This window comes from Oncorhynchus clarkii, chromosome 28 (genome assembly GCF_045791955.1).
Source record: "Oncorhynchus clarkii lewisi isolate Uvic-CL-2024 chromosome 28, UVic_Ocla_1.0, whole genome shotgun sequence".
Taxonomy (NCBI): Eukaryota; Metazoa; Chordata; class Actinopteri; order Salmoniformes; family Salmonidae; genus Oncorhynchus; species Oncorhynchus clarkii.
Window position 1 is genome coordinate 26118941 of NC_092174.1, and position 6000 is coordinate 26124940.

Below are 6000 nucleotides of genomic sequence, written 5' to 3' on the forward strand. Positions count from 1 at the left end.
GATGTACGAAGGGCTATATAAATACATTTGATTTGATTTGTAACTGCTCCTCTACCTACTGTTTGCTCTTCAGACAGTGTTAAAGGAAAACTACAGTGTTCACACAGGCTCTAAAACTTAAGAGACACATGTATGCACTGAAAACACTCTCTCATTACCAATCCTTCATAGAGACATGCTGTCAGCTCTGTTCCCCCGCAGGAGTCTGGTGCAGCCGCTGCAAAACGTCATCTTCATCTCCCATAGCACAGTAAATAGCAGAGGGTATGATATGAGCCGAGGGCTTAATGTAGCTGTAATGTATTTACACTCTGTGAGTTGCCTTTACAAACTCAGAGATTAATTATTGCCATATTCCCAATATGATCAATATGGGGTTTGGTATTATGACTGAGCTGCATGCTGACCATGAGCATTGCTGTAGATTTGTTTGTGTACTCCAAGGCCAGCCCGTCATTCAGACATGCTCCATAGAGCTGAAGATAAACTCATTATCAATGCTGATTGTGCAAATACCACTACAATGAAGACGACAGCGATAGGGGCCTAGGGATAAACACAGTACTGCTTATAGTTCACACTGTGCCTACAAGGACTCGTTGTTTGAACAATCACTCATGTCACCAAAGTACACTGTTTAAACCATAATATCATTTTTTTTGGCCAGGTTTTAACCAAATGCACAGTAGTGTTTCAAAGTTTGGCTGAATTTCAAATATAATTTACGTTCGTTGAGAAATCAACCAAACATCAATCCAAATGTAGACATGAATCATCTGACATCTTTGCCTAGTGGGTAGTCCCCCCTCTGGCCTTAATTCACCCAGCAATAACCTCTCCTGCCCCATCCAGTGATGGCCCTGGCATGCAGTAACGTCTGCCAGCCTGGGTCTCACGTTACCGGGGCTCTCCGCTTGCCTGCGCCTGCCTGCCATCCCAGTGTAGCCAAACACCTCGTCTCAGTCCTCCACACCCCACAGCCCACCCTGCTGTACCCTGTTGAACGCTCAGTGGGGAAAAGTGGGTGTATGGCGCGCCCCTAGAGTAAAAATCACCTTCTTGGCGAGAGAGGACAGACAGAACCCTTCTGCTATGACAGCTATTAGATGTCATTTAGGACAGGGGTGCAGCTGTGAACCCCATGGGCGAGGCTGACTTTAGGTGTAACTGGAGGTGATTGCAGCAAACATGGAGATATAAAGCCAGAAAGAGGTAATATAGGTATGTACTATAACAAGACAGACACACAGCATTATTGCTAGAGATCTCCAGAACAGTCAGTAAACCAAAGACTGTTGAAGACTGTTTCCCTCTGTGCATAGACTGATAATGTGTCACTGTTGATGGATAACGACATTGATACACAAAGGCATTATCTCCTTTAAATGTATTTGAGTCAGTGCTTAGCATTGTATATGCACAGTCAGTAACAGTGTTGTATTTATAGAATCAACATCATACAACATCTTCTCCATCACTGCACTGAGTGGTTGTACCCTGAAACCATATCAAGGCAAGCACAGTAAACCTACAGTATGTATATTCTGCAAGCTGAATCCTATGGAGACAATGACTGCCTAGGTTAAGGACCTCATACACTGACAGTCAGTAGTTTAACAGTTGAGATTAATTGGATATGGGACAAGGCAATAGAGCCTCAATTCATTTTGTAAAAGCCTATAGCCACCTAGCGGCATATGTGTATAATAAATTATTTTATTTGGATCTAGATCAAAAGATACGGAGGATCGTGTACAGAGGATCTAGACCAGATATATTGTATTTTCTTTCTAATCTTAAGACATTCCAAAGGAGTGGGTAGCAGTGTTTTTTTAAGAGGATCAGTGTTTTTTCAATGTTATTCAAAACAGAAAGCTAACCTATGAGTGCTTTAGACTAATATTTTCATTCAAACAAAAAATATTTACTAAAATATAGAAGGACTATTTGCCCCCCCCAAAACTTCAGTTGATTATGCACGTCTCAGAATGAAATATTGTTTCCCACTTAACTCGAAATACAGAGAGCATAGAAACACAGCATTAAACTTCCTGCCTTTTCTCCTGGTATGATATAGTTGCAGTGAATGACCTCAAGATGGCGCCAGCGTGCTTTGTAACGCAGACACCTTTGAGGTTTCATGACCGAACTCCTCAGTCTTTAGACTAAATAATTGCTGCACGTTTTGTCCTGACCTCAAGTGATGGCACAGTTTTCACAGCATGCAGAGAGACACCAGTAGCATAGTGTTTGTCTTTCCAAATCAATCATATTTATTCTAACTGAACAAATAGCCCTAAAAATAACCTGGAAGTTGTCTCATTAACGATTTATATAGATGAGTGAATAACATTATGAGATTCACATTTAACAAATGAGTACTGCTTAAAAAACATTATGCATGACAAGACAAAGGTAGTTAGAGACATTATCTTTAAAGGGATTTGCTGTGGTTTGAAAAGAAGATGCTTTGCCGCGCGTGTGTGTGTGTGTGTGTGTGTGTGTGCGTGTGCGTGTGCGTGTGCGTGTGCGTGTGTGTGTGTGTGTGTGTGTGTGTGTGTGTGTGTGTGTGTGTGTGTGAAAGCACATAATCCACCACAGACTTTCCCATACACACACACACACACACACACACACACACACACACACACACACACACACACACACACACACACACTCCCACTAAATCTGTGTCACCTATTTCTCCGTGAATTGTTCCAGCTCTGCCTCTCTTCAGATGGGGGTTTCCTTGCGAATGTAATTTGTGTGGGGTATACAATTGAAAAAATAACCACATATGTACTGGAGCAAGAAGCTATTTTCAAGTGAGAGTAGAGAAATAGTGAGGCCATGTTGGAGAATGTTACTGTATGAATGTCAGACAGACAGAGAGCATGAAGGTGAGTGAGAGTGGGAGAGAGAGAAAGATGTAGAGTGCTTGCAAGATACGGTGAGAGAGAGAGAGAGAGTGTGTGAGAGAAACAGAAATAGAGGGTCAGAGAGAGAGAGCGAGAGAGAGAGAGAGGGAAAGATGGAGTGAGAGAGAAGGGGGGAGTGTGAAATGGTCCCCAAAGTGAGTGAATGTGACAGCCTTTCACCCAGGAGAGCACTTCCACTGAGCACCCGGGCCAGCCCAGGTCACATGTCTGTCACACACATCTGTGACTAGATAAGTCTACTAAAACACTGCCACCCCAGGATAGCATCCAGCAGAACATATACACAGTCTTACATCAGGAAATACAGGGACATTAGCAAGGATGGGCAGAGCAGAATATTGTAACTACCATAGAGAACCCATAATTAATTATATATCAATAGTAAATAGAGTATATATTGTAGATGGATGTTATGGACAGGCAGATCAGAAGGATGTAAATATATATTTGTAATTATTTTAAAATGTATCCGTTATTTTACTAGGTAAATTGACACGTTCTCATTTACAGCAACGACCTGGGGAATAGTTACAGGGGATGAATGAGCCAATTGTAAACTGGGGATTATTAGGTGACCATGATGGTTTGAGGGCCAGATTGGGAATTTAGCCAGGACCCCCGGGGTTAACACCCCTACTCTTATGATAAGTGCCATGGGATCTTTGATGACCTCAGAAAGTCAGGACACCCGTTTAACGTCCCATCCAAAAGACAGCACCCTACACAGGGCAGTGTCCCCAATCATTGGGATATTTTTTAGACCTGCGGAAAGAGTGCCTCCTACTGGCCCTCCAACACCACTTCCAGCAGCATCTGGTGTCCCATCCAGGGACTGACCAGGACCAACCCTGCTTAGCTTCAGAAGCAAGCCAGCAGTCATATGCAGGGTGGTATGCTGCTGGCAAAATATAGACATTAGTAAAGATGAACAGAGTATAAAACAAAATGGAACAGAGAAAAATCAAATGTTATTGGTCACACACATATCTATCAGATGTTAAGGCTGTAGTAAAATGCTTGTGTTCCTAGCTCCAGCAGTGTAGTAGTATCTAAAAATGATTCAGAACAATACACACAAGTCTAAAAGTAAAAAAAATATATAAATATTAGATTGAGCAATGTCAGAGTGCCATTGACTAAAATACAGTAGAATAGAATACAGTATATACATATGAGATGAGTAAAGCAGTATGTAAATATTATTTAAACATTATTAAAGTGACCAGAAGGTGGACAGACCTGTGTTGTTAGAGATTTTTGATGTGTCCACCATTTCAGTGTACTTACTTCAGTCTATCATTTTTGTTCATGAGACTTTTCTCGTTGCAGTTGACTTACACTCTGTCCACACTTGACTTGTGCATAATTCTCAAGATAGATCTGAGCTTTCACTTAGCGCGCACACACACACACACACACACACACACACACACACACACACACACACACACACACACACACACACACACACACACACACACACACAGCTCTGAATGCAAAGCATATTTGAACAAATAAGAGAGGCCTCAGTGTTGAAATAAAGATGAAATGTGCAAAGATGAAATGTATTTTAAATAACGACGTCTGTCATTGTGGGGGTTAAAACACATTGACTGCAGGCACGGTTGGACTCTTACCGAGGCTGAATTACACTCTGAGGCAACTTTCCCTCTCCCTTTTATTGTCTAAAATAATTACCTGTCAAACATGGTTTATACATAATATAGGTTACTTAATGTGCAGAGATACCCTTCCGAAATGAAATAGCCAAGGGAATTTTCCACATGGTCACTCCATTTCGCTCCCAAAATAATCATATTTGACACCACCACCGCTGAATCCTCTGGAAACGACAACAAGTTGGGCTGTCAGACCTCTTTTGCAGAGTCCTTAACCTTGAAGCCTTTTGTCACTTCTCTACTTCTCGTCCTCTTTTCTTCTCTTCGCTTAAGAGATGTGATGTGTGGTTTTTAAATGGCTGCCAGAATAATACCTGTGAAATCAGGAAAGATCGTCCCTGCCTCTGAAGCTGCCTTTCTCACCATTACCTCTACAACTTCCCTTTTGTGCAGTTTTTCACGTGACACCTGCATTCCTTATCCAAGGAAAGAAATGCTGTCTCATCCACCTGTCCCTACAGGAATAAGCCCTATTTTGCATGCACCATAAACACCAGCTAGCTATACAGTACCGCATGTACACAGAATATACACACACACTTTGTTTTAATAAAGCAGTAAAATGTAAGTTGCAAACCTTTTGCCATTAGGCTTAAAGACCCAGTGCCATTTGTAATGAAAGTCAGTAGCTGTGAAAATTGGCTGGTAATCTGTGGGTGTTGTACCATAGTTATCTCCAAAGGGCGGTCATGGTTGTGACTTTGAGCTTGGTAGCAGCTTCTGGCTTTATGGCTCTCCCTGCACAGCAGAACATCCACAGTGGGCATAATGGAATATCTACCCTTCATGATCTGTTTTCAGTCAAATGCACAAAAGTTTGTATATATATATATATATATAAATAAAAATAAGCAGTGTCTTTAGTATCTGTGTCATGTGTGTGGCAAATGTACAAAATAAATAATCTACTTGATATAGCCTACATTATAAACTGGATGGTTCAAGCCCTGAAAGCTGATTGGCTGAAAGTAATGGTATATCAGACCGTATACCACGGGTATGACAAATCATTTATTTTTACTTCTCTAATTATGTTGGTAACCAGTTTATAATAGCAACAAGGCACCTCGGGGGTTTGTGGTATATTGCCAATATACCACGGCTAAGGGCTGTATCCAGGCACTCCGAGTTGCGTTGTGCTTAAGAACAGCCATTAGCCGTGGTATATTGACCATATACCACACCCTCTCGGGCCTTATTGCTTAAATATAAAACGTCTGTCAACATGTTGACAAGTTTGACACCAGAAGTTGTACCTGCTCTTTTTTTATCAGAGAACAACAACATGACAGACTCTTCAAGCTATACTGTGTTCAAACGTGTTTTGCAGATAGTGGGAAATGACCTACTCGGAGTGAGGCAGCATATGACTTGGTTTACTA